We start from the raw sequence: 25691 nt of genomic DNA, 5'->3' as shown, positions 1-25691 counted from the left end.
GTCATGATGCATTTCCTCCCTAACAGTCCTTGGCTCTGGTGCTTTCTGATAATTACAAGTCTTTTGCTTTTGTCTGTATGCACAGCTCACAAATGCATAGCAATTACACAATACCTTTCAAAGAACTTACAAAAAGCTTGACACACTGCACCCTACGACGACTGGGTTATAATATCTGTAAACATGTGTGTGCATGTAATTAGTATAATCAAAGAACGGACGGAAGGTCAACAGGACGCACCTACTGTAAATATGTTTTGTAAATCTCTTACAACGGCAGCTGTGGTTGTGACCCATTCATAGTTCTATTACATTCTCAAACACCGTCTGAAGTCACAATAGAAGAGATTTCAGTGAGTGTTAAGTGACACAAAACCATGGGTAGACACTTCACACATGCACACATGCAGACATGTGACAAAAGATACACATCATGACAAGCTTTGCTGTCAGCGCAGACAATGACAGCAATGACTGAGGAAGTTTCAGATGTCCATAAAGATCTGCGGGGACTGACAGAGAGAAAGCCAGCCCTCAGACAACCTTGAGTCATGAACAAATACTAGAGTGCTTTTCAAAAAGAAAAAAAAAAGTCCTCCTGTTTGTTTTTAGCAAAGTTGGCTAGAGTTTTAAACTATGTGGATCGGGTGACTTAAGGTCTTAAAATCCACAAATGTGATAGTAAAGAATGTGTAATTAAGCAAATTTCCTGTCTGCCTCAGGAAAACCCTCATGCATGTGGCTGAGATATGCAGTGAAAACTATTATGTTTATCTACAGAGGAGCAAAACCCCAAAAGCACAAGCAAAAGACTTGGCTTTGAGGAACGTGTTTCTGAATGTGTGGCTCGTGTGTACATCTGATATGGTCACCATCTTGACGAGATGTTGTTACATGAGTGACACAAATTGTTAGATCTCTGTAGATGTTGACTGATTACGCTTTGTGAGGCAAATCTCTTCATCTGTGCTTATTATCTGGGCTCCTTTAACAATACTCTGTGATTGCCCTACTTATCTGTAGATGACAGAAGTCTCACTTACTGTAATCATATCTGCACAGATGCAATAGCAGTCTCACTCAGGACAGTTATTAATTCTTAGTTTTTGTCTGGACCAGTGAGGACGGAAAACATACGACATTCCCAGTGATTATTTGATGGTTGAAAGAATTCTCAAACCATCTTAAAGCATGCAATATAAGCCCGACTGACATACCATGTGCGCCTAACACCCCACAGCCGTGTTTCCCTCTAAACACATTAAGGTTTTAAGCTAGTTAAGGTCATAAATAACAGCAACTTCTCTTACCTGGAAGGTCAACGTGTCTCCGTCATTACTTAATGCAGCAGCAACTTGTACCGTGTCTGTTTGAGTCCCCCGAGCACTTCAACAAGCTAGTAATCATGTAAGCCTGGAATTCTCACAAACAGCTCTCTGACACACATCAAACACATCCACATCAAACCTGTGCTTCCAGTATTATGTAAAGCTCTACACTTTTACATTGTATACAAGCGAAACAGGTTTAAGGCTAAAGCGTGTAGCGGCTCATATTTCAAAACCTTCAGACACTCAAAAACAAAAACAAAGCACGCCACACTTGCCCTGCTCTGACTTGAAATTTCATCCTCTACTGGCATGTATATATCTTTTTTAACCTAAACCCACACTGGTTTAATACTCTTTGCCTGTGTTTAATCCCTACAGCAGATTTGGTTTGAACATTTAAATACCACATAGGTTTTGAGGTCATTAAAACAAGCTCATTTTACTCTCACCACGAACATCAGAATCCCGTCATTCTTTAAATGCAAATGTTACTTTTATAGAGCACATGTGCTGTGTGGAAGTTTGTGGACATCTGCTGCTCAATAGTGCCACCAAGCTTTACAGGGATAGTCTAAAGCTTTTGAAGAGGAGGTGTATGAGGTACTTATCCATAGTCACTGTATTACGTACAGTAGATAGAGGTCAACATGCCCCCAAGTGTGGAGAAGCAGGCAGAAGTACCACCACTGAAGCTCAGCAATGTTCTGCCGTGGACAGAGGAAGAAGCAAAATGTATTTTAGCCACCTAAAAAATCAATAGCAGTTTAGGTATAGGCTTTACTCGGAATATTTTCACCACATAACCTTGGGGTCAGACGGCCCTTTAGGACAGGAAACTGAAGCAATTATCTATGCTCTCCTCAAAGTCACCAAACTCCCTCAACAGAAAGAGTAATTTTATTTCGCAGAACACAGGAGTTGCTGTTCTACCCTTGCCATAATCGGTTAGTTTGTTTGTGTTACTGTGTCACCAAAGTCACACAATAACCGAAGCTCGCCAACTGAGGCAGCGGTACACCAGGAGTTCTTGTGGTGGCTTTGAAGAGATAGAAATGGCTGTCTGACAGCAAGATAAAGCAGTGAAAATATTCTAACTATAGTGCACTTAAGCTCATAGTGATTTTTTTAGATGGACATTTTTAGGTGGCTGAATCTGTTTTGCTGCTGCCATCGTCCACAGCACACACTACATAGCTTAGCTTTGGTGGCGATGCTCCTGTCTGCTTCTCCAAACTGGAGACATACCAACTGGCATCTACTGTAAGTGATACACTGACAATGGATAAGTACCTCATACCTCCATACCCACAATAAAGCCTAACTATCACTTTAAGTGGTTCCTGGGCTGGCACACAGTCAATTGTCGAATGACATGTGAAGTGACGCCAAACAGGAGCCATCCTTGCACACAAGCAGTCGGCATGCTGTTACAACCTTAATGACCTGATACTTAAACACAGACTATGAGGTTGGGCATTTCCTAAACAAACAAAGATTCTCTCCTCCTCTGCTCCTTTGGCTTCTCTTAAAGAATATTTCCCCCTCACAGAAAACGTGGGGATATGATAATGAATTATTGCATAAACTGAATTTCCATTAAAAAAAAAAGTCAAAGTCTGTTGAGTGACACAAGCTAGAAAACAACATGAATCACTATGGAAACACAACCCTCACAGAAGTGAAGAGTGACAAAGGGTGGCATTCAGGAACTTAATCAGTTTGCCACAGCAAGCAGCACAGGGAGAGACAGTGTGGAGACAAACAGTCACACTCAGCTTCCTCCCTTCAAACACAGAGGCCACGAGAAGACCTCTTCACACCTTCCCTCACCCTGGCACATTGTTCATCTCTGTTGCAGAGCAGTAGATAAGGGAGCAGCGCTGTGCTGTATGGCCTGAACTAAGCTGGTAATTAGTTTATGGGATAATCTTGAAGGCCTAAAGTGGTATTTAGTTGGGTTGGTGAAGTCTTTTTTTAAGAAGTCCAAAAAACAGAAGGAATTCTGTGTCAAAATGGCTGTTTATTTACAGTAGGTCAAGTCCTACAGAAGTTTGAACAAAGACAAATTTGCAAAAGTTTGACTTAAAACATAAACCTTTTACAGGATTACACTGTAATTTTATTCTATAGTGGCCATGTATCAAAAATCAATTTTTGGTGTCCCATAATTTGAATTTTGGTGGTGAGAAAACAATTTGTTTCAGAGATAGGCCACACAAGAAGAACTAGCCTATGTCTTTAATTTCTGTTAACAATCATTTCTGTACTTAGTTGCTCAGGGCCGAGGACCTATTAATACAGCACTGTCACCGTGTGTGTCTGTTTATGTGCAGGATTAGCTCCAATGACACGAGACACTAGAAGAGACAATTCAGTTTTCAAACACAATGCAGTCTTTCAAGAGGACCTGAAATGTGGTGGAACTTGTGTACATGATTATTACCAGCCGAGACAATGTCGCGACAGCTGGTATTGTTTTCACCTTGTGAGTGAGTGTGTGTGTGTGTGTGTGTGTGTGTGTGTGTGTGTGTGTGTGTGTGTGGTCATGGCAAGATGTGGTTCTGCGGAAACCATTGTAACAGGAACTACAACAGAAGGGAATCTGAGGATTTTGCCAGATGTCTGCCTGTTTGTAGACAGATTTTATCACTGCGTCACAGCCAATGAAGATGTAAGCACAAAACTTTACAAGTGTGTAGTTAAGATCAAAATGAATGCCAGGTTCAAAGTACGGTTGAAGTCCAAGCAAGGAGTTCCTTTCCTCTGTATGCCTCTGGTCCACATTCGTTTTAGGTTGCAGATCACTGTATCACAGCTGAAGTTGTCTCTAGCCTTTTCTCTTTATTCTTTAAATTTTTTATGTAATGGATTAAGTGAGTTGTGATGGGGCTACTGTTCTTATGTAGCTCTGCTTGTGTTTTAGTAGGCTATCAGAAGAAAATATATATAACCATATATCACTTTCAACTAAGGTTGGGTCGTAACCTAAAAGCCCCCTACCCCATCTGTCCATCTGTCCATCCATCCATCCACACCATCACTAGGGCGTGGGTCTGTGGTGGCGGTGATAGCACTAGTTGTGAGCCTAAACAGTACCAACTGTGATTTATCTGACAGATAAACTGAAGTCTGCTAACTACGCAAAATGGTACCTTTTTTAGCAACCAAGTGTTTGGCACTATTTTGTATATCTGCCACAATCACCATGACTGATCAATATCTGATCCACTCATATCCGCTGCGCTAACTGTTTTTTTTTTTTTTTTTAATTCACTGATCTATAAATATCACAGGTCACAGCAGACGTGTCATAAAGTGAGAAAGCAGCATCTAGAGTAAGTTATCAATAACTTACAGAAAGGTTGCATGCAATAATTCAGCTGTCCTTCCCTCTCTCTGTTAGCTACCCCTCACTGCAATGTACAATTCGGGGCGGTGCTTAATGTGGGTAGAGTCAAATGTTTAACTCCGCCCACGTTTAGCACATTTGACTTACTCAATGGCACCACCTGAAGGTGGACGTCAATACTTAATGTACAAAATCATGAACACTGCAGCCATACTGCAGCCATATTACACTAGTATATTTGTAAAATAATCTGTAATAAATCATTGGCTGCGTGTCAAGAAATAAGGATACAATTGCAAATTGACCTCTTGGTTCTCTGTCGGAAGAGCAGAGCACAGCATGTGTCAGCTGGAGGCTGCATTTGGACTGTGAGATAGAGCCAGGTGGCTGAGAGTCAAGCCAGGGCCCGAGAGGCAGTCATAGCGGGTCAGAGGAGAGCCAAGGCCTGCAGAGCATGTTGGAGGCTCCACATCCAGGGGTGTGTTGACTCCTGCTCTCCAACATGCTCTGCAGGCCCTGGCTCTCCTCTCACTTTCAGCAAGCCCCTCTGACCCAGGCTGTGCTTGGGTCTTCTGCCAGAGAAACAGAGCGAGAGTGGGAGGGCAGTAGAGTTCGTGCCCACGGCCCTATGCCGGCTCTTCGCCAGTGTCCACACAATATTACCCCTGGATGATGAGTTGTGGACTCTTCTCCATTTTTTCGGAGAATTCGTAGGTCGGGACCTGACAAGAAAAGTAGCAGGATCCATAATAATGCTTAAATTCATCAAATTCAGTGCTCCCTAATGCTATTTTCCAAGCTACTGTGGTCATATTTCACCGACACCGACCTTACTGCACCCCGTGGTCCTTCCACCTCACTCCCGCATATGAGACTACTTAGCTGGGAAGAGAGCAAACAGCAGCTTTGAAGACGGACCTTCAGTTAGCGGCTGTAGCAACTCAAATTCAGCCGATGCAAATGCCAACTGCCCGCTGGATCTGCAAGCTTCTGTTTCTGTCATTACAAATGTCAGACCCAGCACTTGTGCTGGCAACCAGCCTGCTGTGACCCCAAGCGCTGGGTTACCTGATAAGCTATGGCTGATTTAGTGTTGCTACAGCAAGTCCGTCTCCACCTGTCCAGATGTGCCAGCTGTTTTCTTCATGGCAGAAGTAGTCTCATAGGCTAGGAGTGAGGCCGAGAGATACCGCAGAGCAGCAGCTAGCTAAATAGCAGCTACCGAGTCACAAATGCCAATGCAGGTTGGCGCTCACTGTCGACTCCACCCACATTGAGCATAACCCTGATCTACACACTGAAGTGATAAAGTGAGGGGCTTCACCTTCCTCTCTGTCACTCACTCTCTAAACACCCCCACACCCCGCCCCATCATCAATCACATGTTTCAACATCATCATATGCCAATTTGCTGGACATCGCCCAACCATACAATCAACAACACATGTCCACCCAGTTCAAATTCTTATGCCCATACGTAATTTTCTGTTTCCAGTTGAGACAGTGAACCCACCTGTTGACACACTTAACTCCTCACATCTCACTATTCTTCTCATTGGTGGGAGGAAAAGAAAGAACCAACAATAACAGCCACCCATGAAGCTTCAGAGACTTCCATGCGCATAGTGACAAGTTGTGATAAATGCCATTTCATGATGCTTAAAAATAACAGCTGTTGTTCGATCCTGAGGATTAGCCTTCATCTCCAGAGGGCTCAGACGCAGAAAGTATTGAAGCCTCACCTCAGGGCAAGACCTGCCTGGTCTTGCAGCAAAGCACACCCCATTGTGAGCACTCTCACTCTCCCAAGTGTCCTCTCCCACCCTTCCTTTTCAACACCAAAAACACAGTTTGTGAATGTCATTACTCAAGCTTTAGGTAGGACTAAAAGACAAGGAAAAAAGAAAGGAGCGATTTTCCTGTCACTTTGAAAAAAACACATTTGGATCTTTCTTCAAACAGCCTCCACCTGCAGCTTAGTTTCTTCTCAAACAAGACAGAAAGGGATGAGGAGTAATATTTTTACCTTAACATCTGTTTGTCTGGATGAAGAGTCTGAGCCAAGACTCCAATCCCATAAGTGTGTGTGACATTAGGAGGTATTATGCATAATCTGTGCAGATTTAAAATAAAATATGATTCCTGGCATATGGGGCAATAATGATACACAGTCAATGCATGATAACATTCTACCAAGATAAATAAAAGTGAAATATTTCTGAAGCATCAGCTGTTAATTGCTGAAATTCTCTACATTAACCACATGCCTGTGGGAGAAAAAAAATCAGCAAAGGCAATTTATCTGGCGTGGTATCTACCGCATTTACAACCTCATCACATTTGTGAGAAACTCATCTGAAGTAAATTACTTATCAGCTTACTCATGATGAGCTGGCAATCATTGAGTTATGAAGCATCTGCTGCAACATGTCAAGAGACTCTGAGTCACCTCACCCAAGTGTACCCTTAAAGCCATTTCTTAAATATCATTACATGCAAAGCAAGCTCTGACAAGGGCTCACAACACATTATCAATCCGATAAGTACAACCCTCTTTTTTAAATTGAAATGTAATGAAGAAAATAGACCACTGATACTTCATTTATGAGTCATATGATCTCAATCAGTGAGAAAAGTCAACTAAAACACAATCAGGGTCATTCTAATGTAAAAGTGATTGATGTTTGATAAAACTATTACAGCACTAAAGGAGGCATTTCATGTGCTGTTCTGGAAACTGACTCCAATTTCAGCCTGTTTTAACCCAGTTAACCCTGAATCTGTTGAGTCAATGCTGTGGCTCAGAGCCAATGGTGCTTGAGGAGTCTCATCAGCTCAGTAGGTCTAAATTACTCTTGGAACAGGAAACATAGGAGCTGTACCTTGCATCACCCTGCGTGAATGATAGCCTCACTGCCGTCTAACACAGGCCCATGACAGGGGTACCCCTGTGAAAGTGTCAGGGCCTTGCTTCATTAGCATTTCTGGAACGCCATGAATGAAAGTGTTTGTTCTGGTCTGCGCGCCCTATTGAAAGGGTCCATTAAAGAGTGTTTTAGGGGTTCCACTGTGTTGGGTCGGAAGTTTGGGAGCTGGTGTACTGAGGAAAGTGCCAGAACAAAGGAAAAAAAATGTTCTGAAGGACATGGTGGCCTGGATCAATCTGTATGCAGATGATACACTGCTTGACGTCTTTCTGCATGTGAACAGGTGGGCCACATAAAGTGACAACATCAATCAGGTTAATAAATGTTTCAACACAGACACAGAACTTGTTGGCAGGTTGTGATTACACCCACAGTGGCTGGTCCCACATTCAGAGCCAAGTATCAACTAAAGCCTGTTTACTGTAAGTCAGAGATTGCAACATCCCCCCTGGCAACTCTGCTGGCTAACAATTACCAAATACCTCACTTTCACACACAAGGGTATTGCTAGTAGCAGGGAATACATTAGACTGAGAGTGTGTTCTGTTTTAATGAAAATCCAACATGCAGCTATTGGTTAAAGAGTCAATACTGACAATACAGAGAAAAAAATACATTTCAAAAACAAGCTCATATAGAGACTGTGCCTTAGGTGTGTGTACACTTGGATACAAGCTTTCCCTTTTCCAGATCAGCAACAATGACCTTCAGCCTTAATTTAAAGGCAGAATTTGAAATTTCCCCCTTCTTTTGCAGTTCTCCTCCCCCCGTGCTAAGCCCCTCCTGACAGATGACCACAGGCACATGCACACGTTTCATACAGTAACCCAGTGTTTAGAAGAAGTAAGAAATTTAGCGCTCTTAAATGTGAAGCATGCACCTGTCTGGTGCTCTCAGAGTATGGCTACCTTATACCAGAAGCGACTTCAGAGATTAGGTCGGAAGTACAGAGGAGCACACAGGCGAGAGGTAACAAACTTTATTACAAGAATTTTCAATACGTTTGCTGCCTCTAATAGTGCATGTGCTCCAGTATACTTCCAATCTAATCTCTGAAGTCCTCTCCTGAAGTAACTCAGTGTTTCCCATACATTGATTAATTTAATCTTTTGTTATTGTAGAGTTCCGCACAGCATATTCACTCAGTCCCTTCTTGCCCCACTTTCTGCTAGCTAATCACCCCAAGGTCCCTCTGACTTGCTCCTGGCCACTGTGGATTGCCCGCACGAGAATAGAAATGGAAGTGAAGAAAGTAAACAAAAAGCTTAAGTCAAAACAGAGTGAAAACAAATGTGTAACATAAGGTAAGATTATCTTTTTAGCCATTGAGCTCTTCAACAGAAATGGTTAGAAATTGTTTGTATTTAATAGTTACACATAATAGTGCACAGTAAATATAATTTATTTTTTTCAACATTAGATTGTGTTATTAATGTCCTAACTGGCTGACAATCGTCAAGACAGTCTTGACGATTGTCAAGACTGTCTTGACGATTGTCAGCCAGTTAGGACAATCGTCAAGACAGTCTTCCAGTTTCCCTTTTTGAATGACGACTTCAGACTACTGCCATCTGCTGGTGTGGAGTTATTTCCTCTCATGCAGGTGCCAAACATGTGTTAGCTGGCCATCAGTTAGGATCTTTGAGGTGTATTCAGGTGCAACGTTTTTGCCAAGACTTATGACATGAGGCAATGCAACAGTTGCTGCTAGTTCTTAAGTTCTAACTTAAACTGGTTTAATTGTTTTACTAGACTTATGTTTACACAGTACTCATATAGATTTTAAACAGACCTATGAGCCAATCAGAAAGCATTTCTGTGTTTCTGTAAACCTCGTTAGGGGTAAGATTACTATTATAGTTACCAGTCCTTCATTTTCAACGTGACAAAAATAAACTATGTTGTTGCACTTTAATGTGCAGATTTATTCCAGAAGAAAGTCAGAAACTCACATCCCTTAAAACAAGTGTTTCAAGCTGCCTCACCTTTGTCTATTCAAAGAGTGTTTCAGAAAAGCAGAGAAATGCATGCTGTTTTGCCTGAACCTCTACATGGCCTGATGACAATGCAAATGTATGTGAACACCTGCTGTAAAGGTAGAAATGCATACAAGAGTCTTGTGTACTGTGAGTAAGGTTGTGACCCCGCGAACGCATGAAAGTTAGGGAGTGCGAGAGAGACAATAACAGACACAAAGCAAGAGGGGGGAGCAGAGAGTTTTGGGGGTTATATCTACGGCACAGGAGAGAGAAATCCATGGGAATTCATCTCATTAGCATATGAATCAAATTCCAGCAGCAGGAAAAGACAGACATTCAGTTCAGAGCTCGTTGTTAGGAATACCAGCAGTGGATGAGCAAAATCATTGGGCTGAGTGCAAGGGTCAAAGTTAATCCTTCCATGGTGTGCTACAGAAGCAGAGCTAAGGATTTCAGAGGCCTGGGGAAAATATGATAAAGATAAAACAACATACCATGACACACTTTTGGAATTAAAACACGCGTGTGTACAACACTTTGCAACGTGCTCACCACTGGGGGGAAACCGAGCATTGAAAAGGCTGCTGCTTCTAGTGGTTATAAAAACAAAAACCTCTAATATTTTCAACATATGTTTTAATTTAATGCATGGCTACCCTCTTTTTTCATCAGTTTGATAATGCAATCATTGTTTATGTCAGAAATGTCTTCTTCTAGCCTCTAAAATGAGAAGAGTTTATCATTTTCTTTGACTACGTTAACACCTTGATTTAAATGTGTCTTGTATACAGATTGCCCATATATATTATCTTTAAAAACACAAAGAGTGACAATCAGGATATTGCCTGCATTTTCAGAGACAAAACTGGCATGAAAATAAAACAAATATTTAAAACATGAAAAAAAAAAAAAGAAAAAAAAAAGTGATCACCAGGAAGAATACATTGCAGATGAGGGACACAACCCGGTGGTGTTAGCATCAGATGAGAGAGAGACAACCATGTGCAATGCAGCTACAGCATCAGGAAAGAAGAGCCACTGCTACCCTGCTGGTTTGGAACAATCATGAGCTATTACGTATTAACCACATGGTTGTTGTACGTGGACTGAATACACACTTGTGGTCAATGTGGTCATAATCAGTCCCTGACTTCTATTGGTCTGGCCGAGTCAATCATAATCGGGCCTTAGTGTGTTTTGGGTGCATGTACTTTCATATGGGTGAACAGCACCTGATTGCACCCAAAATGCATTTTAATGCAAGGTAAGTGGGTCTTTGTGCATGATATACCATTTTCCCACCAAAATTAGTGTGTGTAGCATGTCCTTCTGTTTTGTTTTGTTTGTTTTTTTCTGGTGCATCATGTTTAACTTCACGACAGGTTGGAAAACAGTTTATTAAACAGTAGAAAGCAGCATGGAAGTCTGTGAAAATGTTACAGTGATAATTTCTAGTTGTAATATCTCTTTCTCATTCAGTCTCAGTCAAAATCAGTGCAAACTAATTTGCAATGATGTTTAAGCACTGCTTGGGTGGAGACAGATGCTGTTTTGTGGTGGCATGTCATTGCATCTCGCCAGTAAAATTAGCAAGCTCATCTGTTTGTTGTATTTCTATCATTGCCTAACAGAGCCAATAGCCAATAAATATCTGTGACTACTAGGGCCACACCTGAAAGTTGGAGATTCGAATTGGTCGGAGAGCCCTCAGTTGAATCAAGTATTGCTTCTAGTCAAGCAGTCGTGCTAGTCAGTGTGCTGTGCGATGACCTTCTGGGGACGTTTTAGTCCCCAGTTGTATCTGCAGAGTGAGTGCTCCTTCACAATACTCTTTGGTACAGTCAGCAGCTGAAATACCTTTGTCTTCTTTCGCCTGCATAGAGGTGGTGAATTTACAACTCACAGTAGCTTAAGAGAGACACAGTCTCTGGCTTTTGTTTGATACCTGTGTTGGAAAAAAAATGTGTTGCACATTTCCAAACCATCATTAGGGCACTTAGCTTGTTAACTAAGTGAATGCCACTGTCACACTGACCGTCCTGCTGAGCCCACTCAAATTTTACAATGTTATATGAAAAAGAATTGTCAAATATTTAAATTAAACAGCCAAATCTGATTCGACTGTCTGAGTTGGGTACAGCCCTAGTGACTACTGCGGAGTCTTTTGATCTGGGTGTGAATGCCGACTGTAACCTTGCCCATTGCTTTTAAGAAAGGGGCTATAGGAAAACTATCTTTTTTCTGACTGTTGGTCGAACAAAATAAGACATTTGAAGATGAAAGGGCTTTTTGTTATGTTACTGAGAATCAAGGAACACTGGAAATGCTACAATGGAAGAAAACTAAAAGACATTCTTGGAGCCTACTATTTGTCTCTCATCAGTGGCAGGGACCTGTTGTAGCTCAAGTAGATCATCCCAGGCATAAAGCAGGGCAACATGTATGGACATGGAAACCATGCGTCATAGCCGAATTCTTCACTCCTGTCAAACTCAGACAACCTCTTATTATTGTGGTCCCACACATGAGCCTGCTGTACAGTCAGCTTCAGACATGTCTCTTGTTGATCAAGAGACATGTCTTGATTTTGAACAAGCCTATCTAAAGTTCAGGTTCTCTACAGGTTCCAGGACCAAAACAAAACAAAGTTTGCAATGATCCACTCAGGAATCTGCAGGTGGTGACCACACGCAGAGGAGAATGTTTACTTCCTAATCTGGCAACTGGGACATGCTGTCACTGTCAACAAGGCTATGTGCTGTATATGTCACAGCTTATTTCTGTATTTCTATCTCAAAGTGAGCGTTTGTCTCGAAAGAGGGGTCTTAACAGTGAGGGCACTGTTCAAAAGCAGGACTCCATATGAATGCCGTGAAGAGCATTTCAAGTGCCAGCAAACCATGTTCCTCACTTGCTCGGAGGAATGCAGCCTATTGTCAATTGAACTTGTACAAAGGCTCCTGCAAGTGCAGCACAGGGGGTAGAGGGAGGCTGAGGACAGCGTACGTGACCGCCCCTGGAGCCAGATCATCCCTCTTCTCTTGTGCTCGCTGGAGAAACTTCAGTTACTCCAATTCAGACAGGGTGCAAAGTTATTTGTGCCCCCTGTGTGAGGCGTTGATTTCACCAAACAGTTGTCGACTGGAGCGGTCATGACCTTTGCTCTGGGTTGTTAGGAGCTGCCAGGGCTGAGAGGCAGAAAGCCAGACACCATGGTAACAAGACTGCTGGTATCTACGCCGGAAAGATTTACTGGGAATTTTAAAGACATTTCATACAAGCATAATCCCTTGACGGGTGAAAGTTTTGATGCAAACAAATCTGTCAACAAATGTGAAAAGCCAGACAGGCTGATGACACAATCAGTTTCTGACAGTGACCCCTCTATTTTAAACCGCAGCATTGATGGTGGCAAGTTCCTGTGTCAGTGAATCCTGTAAATATTTCACAAGCATTCCAACTGTGGATTGGCCGTCCTCGGTTTAGGGCAATAAATTTCCGCGCCAAATACACACATCGGTGCACAACCCTTAAAGTTTCTCTTTCATGGTCATCTTCTGATCAAAGCCAAGCAAGCACCATTAAATTATTGCGCAAGGAGTGGGGAAGGGATTCCTGCGTGTCCTTTTATGGCACAGAAGTAGGAAGTTGATGCACAAACTAATACTCACAGTAGGAAAGACCTTGAGAACGACACAGCAGAGCCACCTGCCATTCTTTGTCAGACATAAAGATTCTCCTTTAGATTCTTTTTATCCATTAGTTTAGTATCGGAGTGCTGGTTGATGATGGAACGCGTGGTGCAGCTAAGCCAATTTTCATTTCATCATTTCAACATGCAAAGTTTAATCATGATACTATGTTTCTGACAGCTGCTATCTTCTCAAGTACACAGGCTGCTGAATTTATTCATGTATGCAGTATTCTGAGATTATCTTCTTAAACAGTACTTAAACAGTTAATCCACATGAATGCTTTCTCCAAGGCTTTTGATATGTAAAATATGTGATTATTGTGCTTCTCTAGAAAAGCAAACACAATCACATTTTTTCATGCTTCAGGAATAAGAGATATATTTTGCAGACTTTGCCGTCTAAAGCACTCTTTGCATTTTGTTTCCCCACATATAATTTTGTTGAACTGATGACAGTAATATATGAATGATTTGATGGTGAAATTGTAGTGTCTCAGTCAGAATATGTTCAATTACACTTAGTTGTTGTTCCTACTGCAATTAGAGTGCTTTGCACACGTGGAATAATTTAACATCTTATGGCTTTTTAACAACTTGTATCTTTTGCAGGGATGAGAAACCTTTAATTGCTTTATACTAAATGATTGTGTTGTGTTTCGTCTCCCTTCCTATACTTTCTAATTGAGGGAATCCCCTACTGTGTCTGCCTCGTCGATAAAGTTCCAACGCAGAGATCGATTCCAAGAAGCTCTCAGAATTTGATAACAGCAAATGCACACATTTAACCATCTGAATTCCCTCTGGAAGTCATATGCAATCGAGACGGTCTTATCTGACAACTAAATTAGATTATTAGGTTATATTCCTTCATGCAGTGGCTGCATGTTGACAGCACATTGTTGTCGACTACATATGTGACTGGCATGGAGTTTTACTCTTCCCAGAGCGTCCCTGATTAAGTGGCTGAGAAACTCACCCCCTGCCTGGTAATGCTCTTATACTGCACTAGCTGCTCCTGATGGATAACAATGAGCTGCTCAGATGCTGACAGCAGCTAAATATACTCTATTCTGTCACGACACATTTGGCTGCATTTCAAACTCATTCAATGCCTTATACAACAACAAAATGCTGCATACATATGCTACATACAACATTTCATAATCACATATTAATAGTATAGTATTTATTTCACAAAGTTTCAAGTTCTGGGAGTGTTTGTTTATGACTTCTGTAATGCCAGTGTTTTCCCTAGAACTGCAATATAGTCAATAGAGTAAAACTCCTCCGACAGGCTCCAATTATGCAATTACAGAGGTTGCTGAGAGGCTATTATCTCTCTTTTTCTCTGAGAGCTAAAGTAGGGAGGTGGAGACAACATGCCTGGCATGTGGCAACACATGCTGGACATACCTGTCCCAGGGTGACGGTGTGTACAACCTCTGAAAAAACAGCAAGAAGTGATTTACTGAAAAACACTTTTACATTCATGTTCTCTCATTGTTGCCACCAGGGAGCCATTTGCCTTGGAAAGTTTTGATTTCCATTTCACGGTGTCAAAGCATTATGACATTTTCAGCGTGAATCCCTTGTCAGTTTGCATTCAATTGCTTGCTTCCTAAGAAGTGCACTCAGACAAACCACTCACCATCTGACATTTAGAATTTATCATCCTTTCTCTGCCTGTAATAAACCAGAAAATGTCGGTGAGCCATGGATTTGGAAGGTTCAATTCGTATTTGTATAGAACGCTTTAGTCAAAACAATGTGCACAATACAGTATTTCTTAGAGAAGAAGAATATTGAAATCTTTAAACTGAAGAAAGCAGAGCCAGACGTGTCAGTGTGTTTAAGTGAACAGATGGATCCAAGCAGAGCTGCAATGATCAACACTTTTACAGCAAACATGCAAATAAAGGAACACTGCATATCCAGTTGATGCAACATAAGTCCTCCAGGCCTTTAGGGGCAGCACTAAGTGGGACAGCTTGATTTATCAACCCAAGAGAGGGAGAGCAGACGAGACAGTTTAGGTTTTTGAGGCAGGAAGAAAAATGGAGTAAGTGGATTTACTTAGCTAGCGATGTCTATACAAATCTGTTTCTCTTTTACAATATTGTAAAACACTAATGCCAAATGTAAAACGAGAATACCTGCCTTCTTATGTCGCCTCTTAACTCAACTTTTCTTCCTGCTTCAAAAACAAATGCACCAAAGGTACTCTAAAAAGATAACACATTACAAACTGCGCCAGTGGTACGCAATGGTATAGACTTCCAGACACCTAAGTGGGCGTGATCATCTCTCCCTGGCATCCCCTCACCTTGTTTGGAAGTGAAGTAAACTTCGTGTGGATAGATGACATCAAATCCAAAACAATACAACACTACATACAATACAAGTTTGATATTTGCTCTTTATTTTACAGCTCGTTTTTATCTGCTAGCTTAATGTCTGATATCAACCCAGCGTAAGATCACTTCAGTGGTTACCAAATCTCACAAGAGTGTGTTGCTAAAACAGAGACGCATCTCGAACACAATTAGTTTTGTCCTGATTTTCTGTCAAAAAAAAAAAAAAGAAGATATTTTAGTGTCAGAATGTTTGGAAGGGCTGGGGCTTTTGAAAAATGGGTACGATATTTACATCAGTCACTATGGGGAAAAGGAAACGGCCATAATCTGTACTTATGTTTGCTTTTCGCATTGGGATGAATGGACTCAGGACTGCTGCTAGTCCCCTAAGGCGGCGGGGCAGTGGCAAAACCAACATGTCAGATATATTACATGGTTTATCAGTGGTCTCTGAACACACTCTCTCGACTGGCCTCTTTGTCTCAGATTAAGAAATCAGGCTCTTCCGCTTAGCGCTCCCCCTAGAGGCCTGGGGGAGCAAGGATCCCAGGATTCCCCCTGAAGGTGTGTTGTGTTGACAATTGGCTTTTTGCAGCACGTTTCCATTGTTCTATTTCTTTTGGATTTTCATATGTGTTTTTGTGTTGACATTGTTTCTAAAGCTGCAGCACATTTCTCTGAATAAAAATGTTTTGGGCCAGTGTCATGTGTTCCTTGTCGGCCACCAAAGTTTTCTGACCTTTTACGGACAAAAATTGTGATTGCTTTGAGGGCTACATTGATCATTATCATGATTAACTAATCAACTGATTACCTGCAGGAAAGATACTTCAAATATCTTGTTTTATTCAACCAGCACGCCCAGAACACAAAGATATTCCTTTTACTATGATTCACATTTAAGAAGATTGAACTGAAATGATAAATTATCGATTAAGGTTGTTGCCTATTACTTTCCTGTCAATCAATTAATCAACAATTGATGCCATAGACTGTTATCATATGTACAGTTTAGCATTTATCTCAAAGTGCAGCTGAGGCTTATGGGAATTCTTCAATAGGTTTTAAAGGCATTCTCTTATGACGTCTTAGACCTGTGGAAATGTCTTGTTTGTGTTACCACATGGCCAACGGACAGCTGACTGAGCCAGGGTCATTTAAGACCACATGACCCTGTACATGTGAAGGGGGTAGAATCTGAGCGAGATGACACCACGGCTGAACGAACAACTGGAAGTTTTTCAAACTTTAAATTAAAAGCTGACCTGTTTCTCATGTAACACCATGTTGTACTGTACAACAGATTTATTGAAAGCTTGGCCTGAGCATCACCACAGGGAGCGAGGATCCCAGGAGTCCCCAATTACCGCATTTCAGTCAAGTTGGGTCACACAAAGAGAGAGAGACTCGACCCATTTCGCTATGACAAAGCTGCACAGGAGTGAATGGGCCAACTTCACAGGGATGAGCGTCGCCAAAGCTCTGGGCAACTCACCCGTCACCTCTCCTCTTCACTTTCTGAGTGGCCAGACAGAGGGACAGACTCAGAGAGAGCTGATCTCACTGTGAGCTATTTGCATTCATGTTAGGCAGTCTGACTTTTAAAAGAGGTAGAAAGCGAGCGAGCGAGTGGGTTTAACATGACTGTAAAGCAGTATCACCCACATTAATGTAAATCTCTAACAATCACAAAACTCCGAAACACTGCCAATGAAAATCCCCAACTCTAATTAACACTTTAATTAAATCTGCTGTAGGAAATGTAGTGATAAATGTTGCCCAGCAGGAGGGATAGGGAAAAGACAGAACATCTCAATTGCAATCAGCATGGCCTGCAAGAGTGTGATACAAACTCTGTATGTTCCTCACTTTCATTTCCCTTGACAAACCATATGCCACAAAATCCAATAATGAAAAAGTGAAAACGTGAATTAACTTTGAAGTTCATTTTGGTTAGGGAGCAGCAGGAATAGCTACATTATGGTGGTTGCAGAAATAAAGGTAAACATAAAGCACACTAAAGAGATCACAAATTATTATAAGACAGTGCTGCAATATGATGTTACATATTAATTAGAGTTGTTGTGCATACTGATACCAGTATTGGAAATGCCTCTGAATTTATCAGGTATCAGCAACTACTATGCACCCATCATGGAATTTGCTAATGAATATTAAAGTAGTTTCAAATCAAAATAAAATGGCAATTTTCTCAAAAATCTGTTCTTCTTCGCTGCTCTAAAACAGTACCCTACACAGCAAATTGCGCTGTGTATCAACTGGCATCTACGGTTTTAGAGCAGTGAAGACGAATTGATTTCCAACAGGGTGTCTACAGATATAACCAAGTTAAATTTAGGACTTTTTAAGACCTTTTTAATACCACCCTATACGAAACATAAGACCAAACCTGCAATGGAATACACATGACATATATCTGTGTGTAAATAGTCTTTCCCGGTGAACACACTGATGTCATTTCAAAATAAACAGTAAGGAAAAATGACAATTGGGTGACTTTAGGTTTAATGTGCTTAATGTAAAAAGAAAACAAAATCTCATCGCTGTCATAAATGCTTTTTATTATTGCAATTCCTTGGTCTGTCCAATGATTGTAAACAGTCATGAATTTAAGACAATTTAAGACTTTTTAAGGCCTTATGTTTAAAAAAACACCTTTATTTAAGACTTTTTATGGACCTGTAGACACCCTGTCCAATAAATAATGTAATGTTAGCCATAAGCAAAACTTCAGATTAGATCATATAAGAAAATACTGTGGCGTTCTATTTGTTCATGTATTATTAACGGTTTTACCTGACTATGCTTTACAAGTATGACAGCAATCCTTTCGCATCCACACAGGGTAGCATACAGCTGCAGATGTGCAACTTTAGGTATCAAAATCTGTATATTGCTGTATATATGTTTTGCTATATTATTGATAACATCTTCATTATTAATGTAATGGGAGTATGTTTCTGGCACAGTTGCAGGTACAGTCAGGGTGAAAAAACCCCTTGAATAACTGTGCACATAAACATGCCTGATATCCAGAGGGAGGGAGAAGCTTATAGAGTAGTGAAGAAGTACTGCATTTCCAGCACAGACGAGACAAAGTCAGTACTTTCAGACTTTCTGCTTCACTCTTTTTTTATATTTAATCCACTGTACAACTGTCCAATAACCTGCATGGGCACAGATTGAGTGCTGGTTGTTTTGTCTCTGAGCTTCACAGGGATCACACAGCCCACAGCAAAGGCTTTACCTGCTCCTGATTTCAACTGATAAACTTTCAGCTTGCAGTGATGGTTTGATGGAGTGTGCTGGCTTTACACGTTCTGACTGTATGCTGGCATCCCAGTTGCTCACCATCTACCTCTGTGTCTGTGCTGAATAGCTTTTCTGTCTCAAACCTGAATAAAGCAACATTGTCTAGAAGTTCATTTAGTTGTGCAGCTTACCCATAAGACGAGCAGCTGGGGTGATGACAACGGTCCTTTTCCACCTATGGAGGTTTCCTCTTCAGTCCCCTCAGGAGACGCTCGTCGTGTCCAAAATAAAGTGATGGTAACTTTCAGTCCTCACAACTCCTGCAGGAGGAACACTCTGCAACAAGTTAATGAGGTAGTTTTTAACCCTCAGTCGCCCAACGTGAGAGACTCTTTGACTGACGGCCAAAAGTGCGCAGTCAACAACTGCAACTATGACTCAAGTCTCCACAAGGTCGTCTCTCTATTTTGGAAGCGACAGAGGTCAAAGGACAAGCAGTGACTCTGAAGACGGTGCGCCTGGAATGGCTGCTGTCATGCACTATAACCGGCCGGCACCCATAGGCTTTGAGTCAAATATGTGCGTATACAAAACACGGGGAAATATTTCACTGCGCGTGTACGTGCGCGCGCGTGCGGAGTGTCAATCAAGGGGAAGGCGCGAGAGCGGCGTCATCACTTTCCCCCTCTATTCACAATAACTGCGCACAGTGCTGCTGCTCATATAAAAGAAGCACAGCTGAGCCTCCTTATTAATGTCTGCCACATCTGCTATTCGTGATTTCAAAGGTCACTCACTGCTCATTCATGCACGTGATAACAAAGGAGGATAGATGTCTGCTGAGTGGGCTTTCCCTCTCTCATCTTCCACTGTAATTTGCCTGCCCACATGTAAAGGTGTTACAGCTAAGTATAATTTAATGCACAAGTAATACTGTACAATAGGATAACTCACATGGGCACTTAAAGAGTGAGAGAAAATACCTGAAACTCTGCCAGTGTTTGTACAGACTGACACACCCATCTGAGTTCACTTCAGCTCAGTGAGTCAACACAAACAATTAAGACTATACTGTAAGAAAGAGAAATGTATTGTGTGTTTTACTGTCCTAGAATTGAAATGTTCTGTCATCTGAAGTGCTTCTTCACCTGTCTGAAGGCATGTGAAGTGCAGGTATGTGGAGAAAGAGCATTCTTGACAGTAATTACACATGTAGCTGACATAATAAGGCACCGTGTTCAGATGCTCTTGGCTATTAAGTCAAGAAAATTTTAAATTAATGATACAAATCCATCTGAGCACATCAGCAGGGTAAGCTGAGACCAGCCTCCAGATGACGAGGGGATTTCAGTATAAGAGTAGTGATGAAACAAATAGTGAATTAATAATAAGAATTGATAAATCATTTCATTCTTTTTTGTAAAGGTAAGAAGAAGAAATAGAAGAAGAAGATATACTGAAAACATACACATGCACAAACAGGACATATACATGCATTGTATGGAGAGGTGTCAGAGCAGGGGGCTGCCCATGCACCCTGAGCAATTGGGGCTTCAGTGCCTTGCTTAAGGGAACCTCGGCAGAGTCCAGGAAGTGAATTGCCACCTCTCCAGCTACCAGTCCACACTCCATTCTTGGCTCGGACGGGGACTTGAATCAGTGACCCTTTGGACCCTATGGACTGAGCTACTGCCGCCTCAAATATGAGAATTCACTGAATTCTCTCTTCTATGGTAGTAAACTGAATAACTTTAGGAGTTTTTGTTAGACAGCACAAGCAGCTGAAATATATTTGGGCTTTAGAAAATTGCTGTTTCCCCCACTATTTTCTGACATTTTGTAGATAATTAATTGATTCATTTAAAAATTATTGTCCAATCAATCGCTAATGAAAGTAGTTATTTATTGCACGCCTATCTCTGGCATTTATTGAATATAATAGAGTGTGCCAGTAAACCCAGAACTCTGTTAGCGCCTTTAGCACTTCCAGTTCTCTCGTCTAAAAGTCAATACGTTTTTTGAATGGGATTTTGGTAAAATGCCTCAAATAAGGTCTGTGGTTAAGAAAAGCTTAAGCGAGTTTCAGGTTTTGTTCTATGACATAAAACACGTCAGTAAATACCCTACTTGTGAATTTTGAAGTTTTTACGTGTCGTAAAAAAGGCGGTTGCTAACAAGTTGCTCAATACGACTACAAACCCTGTCGGGGACATTAAATGTCATCACCCCCGAACAGGCAAGAGTTCTGGCAGTCCGCCGTTACAGCTTCTTATTTAGCTTAAACAGTCCGATTTCCCCATTATACAATGTTTTTAAAATAAAGTGGCCGAAATCAGTTGAAAGCTTAGTGGCGGTGATGTCAAGAGTCATGCGACCTTGGAGTAGTCATGTAGTCCGTTAAAGCCTAAAGTTAGCTTTTTACTTCTGGCGATCGCATTTAAGCTTCAAATGTGGTATGAAAGGTGTTCATATGTGAAGATTATCTCGCTGAACAAAACCTCTAAGTATCATAAACTTGTGTTAGCCACGGAGCTTATTTTCTGACATAATCCAAAACGCAATGCAAAAATCACATTCACTTTCTCTTCCGGGAACCAGCGCGATGCTAAACTTCCGGGTTTTGACGTCAGCCCTGGCACGCTGTATAGGAAGATTAGGAAGTTTTGACACCCAGAGAGCACTAAAATGAGAATTTCTAATCTTATTAACACAAGTTAAAGCTCCAGTGTGTAGGATTTAGGATGATATACTGACAGAAAATGAATATTATATAAGTATGTTCTTTTTTTTTTTACTGTTTAATCACCTGAAAATAATAATTGTGTTTTCCTTTACCTTAGAATGAGCTGTTTATATCTACATGAGGTCTGCTTTGTTTCACCATCATATTTCTACAGTAGCCCAGAACAGACAAACCAAACACTGGCTCTAGATAGGGCCTTTTGCATTTTAACGCCAGCCACCGTAGTTAGCAGCCCCTCAATGAGCAGCATGGAAAACCATTTTTTTTAACATGCTACTGCTTTATTCAGTGTTTTTACCAGTTTAAGTCACTGTGTCAGTTTGTTTAGGAGAGGAGGAGATCTCTGTGGATAATTCAGCTCCTGGCAAAAAACCTTCCGATGAACAATGAACACTGAAGGAATTCTAACAGGGAGAAGTTTCAGCTGGTTGCAATCTGCAGTCTTCACCAGTAGGTGCCACTAAATCCCCCTAAACCTGACTGATGCGGCATAAAACCTTTTGTAAAAGGGTGGCATTATAAAGCAGACCGAGTACACAGCTCTGTGGTGAGACAAATTCAAGACCTCAAATCTAACTAATTGAACTGATAACTGGAAATCAAATGTAAAAAAAAGTTTCAGAAATGGAAAGGATAACCTGTAGAATCCGAAATCAAGAACAAATTTTTTTGAAATGGTGAAATAAATGGATTAAATATGATGACCACAATTAAACAACTATGAAGGATACAGCTCTGAAGAGTTTAAAGAGTCTTTTTTTCTTTGTGTGTGCGTGTAGGTATATAGAGATATGTATGTCTGTACTGTATATGCGTGTGTATGTGTATAAATGCTGTATATGTATTTGTGTTTGTGTCAGACCAGCCTACTGCATTTTTATTTCTATATATTGTTACTATTATGTATTTATTTTCTCTACTTTACTATCATTATTTTCTTCTTGCCATACAGTAAAATATGTAAAGATCTTAGGAATGCTGTTAGCAATGGCATCATATATAAGCAAATTTAAATCTACATTTACTCCTGCACTCCTGCAGTAAAGTATATCTATTAAAAAGCAAAGTAATTCAGTGACATTTATCCATGGTGTGCCCCTGATTATTCAGCTTCACTTTATTCATCACACACAGTACATTTACCTTATTTTCTCATGGACATCCCGACAACACAGATCGAGCACTTCATTCCATGCACAGTATGTTTTAGTTGACACTGACTTTGTAATCAAAGGATGTAAATCACACAGTCAAGGATGCGCTGCCTCTCCTGTAAACCAAAGTATAAAAATAGACTTTTGTTGACAAGTGCTCTTAGTTGGACTATAAATTTGAGATAGCAATTTCCAGGCATACATCAGCATTCAAGGTTAATGTTAGGCTTTTAAAAACGCTCTTGAGGCGAGGCTCTTCAATCTACTGGTACTTTTTGTACAGCATAACTGCCACAAAACAAGTGCTTCAATTTTAGATCAGTTAATCCAAAGAAATGTTTGCAATTCAATCTTATAAAAACCTTGATGCAGTCGAACACGAACAAGTTTACTCCCATCAACACATTTAGACCATAGATGAAGCTTTTCACTCTGAAGTTCACCATGCCATGCTCCGCTCCCACAGGGTCCAAACTTAATTGTAAGGCTATAGAGAAGAAGCTTACATTCCAATTACCACTCGAACTGGCAGCAAACACTGTGTCCTGAACCTTGACATTACCCTCTATAGAGAGAGACACCAGAGAACAGCTTGAAGATCACACATTTTCACCCATTATAAGGCCATTGTGCTGCGCTGACCTGTAATCTTGACCTCAAGTTGTGTTTCTCTCCAGCCCAAAGCACTTCACTGCCTATAAGTGAGATCTATAGATTCCCCTACACGTTCGAGTCGCAGTACGTATAAAAAGAAGTAACTCTACAGAAAAACAGTGTTTTGCCAAAAGTGACAACTCTTTATTCAAGTGTTAAGCCTGGCATGTCATAGAAATAATTTTTTTTATCAATATATACAGTCCCAAAGGTAGTTCACATTGACCTCTGCCCTGTATTTTTTGAGCTACACAGAAAAACATGTAAAATATGTTTGACAGAGGAAGGAGACAATCTAGTTGCCATAGTAATGTATGTATAATTTTTTTTGGTGGCAGGTCTCTCCTCCTGTGGTATAACAATGCCCCCTAGTGACATCTCTGATGGCCTTGCACACCAGGGAAGCATACACACAATCCAGGAGAAGTATTTTCACAGTCTTACCCCAGCAAGTTTGAAATAATTTAACAAGTTTTCATTGCAATTTTAGTAAACCCTAGACACATTCAAGCATCACATGTTGATGTCATCTGATTTTAGAGATGCTGGGCAATGTGAGTTCACTGGTAAATCTACATAAAGGTTATGATTTATGTCCAGATTTGATGTGCACTATTAACATCTATATCACAGTCTCAGTCTCATGCAGTAGATGTACAGTGCTTCTTTTTTCAGTGCATCTGAGCATGAATAATAATGTCTACCAGCTGCAGCACAACTGCTTCTCCCACTGCTCATTGTTGTTGTTCTTGGTTGAATGAAAAAGACCTGTGTGGATTTTTCAACTGATTAAGCAAGAAATCCTTTGCTGGTGTTTCTGCTGCTGAGTCTGTTGTGCATATATTTTATTTATTGGAGTCAAACACTGGAGGGAGCTTCTGAGCCCATTTCCCTGATGTTTCAATACTACTGTCTTTTTAGTTCTTTCAGCCATCCAGGTAGTGTTTTCACCCCCAGCAAAAGATTATCAAATCACCAAATCTACTGACCTTGTAGGTAAGAAAAATTTCACAGCTCATCCGAAATAAGTCTTCAACATGGTGTTGCAGGTGGTTCAAAGGACTGGTGGCTCCCTGGTGACCTACTGGCAGAGGTGGTGACTCTAGTCACATGACTTGGACTTGAGTCGGACTCGAATCACAAATCTGAGGACTTTAGACTCAACTTGACAAAATCACAAAAGACTTGCAACTCAACTTGGACTTTAACACCAATGACTCATGGCTTCTCTAAGCCTGAGCCTTTTTTTTTTACTTGAAAATACTTGATACCTTCCAGAGCCACAAAACTTCCAGGTGTTTCGTCATTTATAGTTACTTATAAGTCAAGGCTAATATTGACCAAGCTCAAAATTCAGGACTTCTTTCTTGACTTGGAACTTGACTTGGGATTTGAGTGCAGAGACTTACCTGTGATTTGCAAAACAATGACATAGACCCACCTCTGTTAAATGGTCTAAGACCTCACTGTACATGCCATCTTATTAAACTTGTGACACCCTTAATGACCCCCAATTAACTTTTCAATGTCTCCGCTCTGGCGATAGTTGTGGCCGGAGATATTATGTTTTTGGGTTGTCTGTCCATCTGTCCATCCGTCCATCTGTCCCAATTCTTTCAAACCTGATTTTTTAAGAATACCTTGAGAGATTTTTTCTTCAAATTTGGCACAAACGTCCACTTGTACTCAACAATAAATTGATTTGAGTTTGGTGGTCATAGGTCAAAGGTCAAGGTCACCGTGACCTCATCTGTCTTATTATTGTAAACATGATATCTCAAGAACACCTTCAATTTCTTTAACTCGGGCACAAACGTTCACTTGGACTCAACAATGAACTGATTAGATTTTGGTTGTTGAAGATCAAAGGTCACTGTGACCTTGCATCTGTCTCATTTTCATGAACGCAATACCTCATATAGGTCCTTGAGGGAGTTTCCTCAGATTTGACACAAACGTCCGACTGGACTCAAGAATGAATGCTTAGAATTTGGTGGTCAAAGGTCAAAGGTCAAGGTCACTGTGACCCCACAAAATATGTCTTTGACATAACTCAAGAATTTATATGTAATTAGGACAAAATTTCACACAAATGTCTGACGGAATAATGATAAAGTGAGGACATTTTATATCCAAAAGGTCAAAGGTCAGCTTCACTGTGCCATTATAATGTTCTGCAAAAACACTTTGCTATTCATTACTTAATGTCATAACTTAGGAATTGTACTGTGCA

At 40.8% G+C, this 25691-nt stretch overlaps 1 protein-coding gene across 12 annotated transcripts in view; it reads right to left on the bottom strand.

Annotated features, from left to right (window-relative positions):
• chl1a (cell adhesion molecule L1-like a) overlaps window positions 1-19474 on the bottom strand; it is a 71250-nt gene extending 51776 nt beyond the window's left edge. For 6 of the 12 annotated variants that reach the window (XM_078170116.1, XM_078170118.1, XM_078170123.1 and 3 more), the window contains exon 1: window positions 1311-1483. The gene's annotated coding sequence lies outside the window, so the exon portion shown is untranslated. Of the gene's footprint in view, window positions 1-1310; window positions 1486-19098 lie in introns of those variants that run through there. The other 6 variants (XM_078170125.1, XM_078170126.1, XM_078170127.1 and 3 more) reach the window with 4 other exon arrangements.
• Between the last annotated feature and the right edge of the window lie 6217 nt (window positions 19475-25691).

Source organism: Epinephelus lanceolatus, chromosome 8 (genome assembly GCF_041903045.1).
Source record: "Epinephelus lanceolatus isolate andai-2023 chromosome 8, ASM4190304v1, whole genome shotgun sequence".
Taxonomy (NCBI): domain Eukaryota; kingdom Metazoa; phylum Chordata; class Actinopteri; order Perciformes; family Serranidae; genus Epinephelus; species Epinephelus lanceolatus.
The sequence above is the reverse complement of the archived record's forward strand: the minus strand, read 5'-3'. Positions and strand labels throughout refer to the sequence as shown.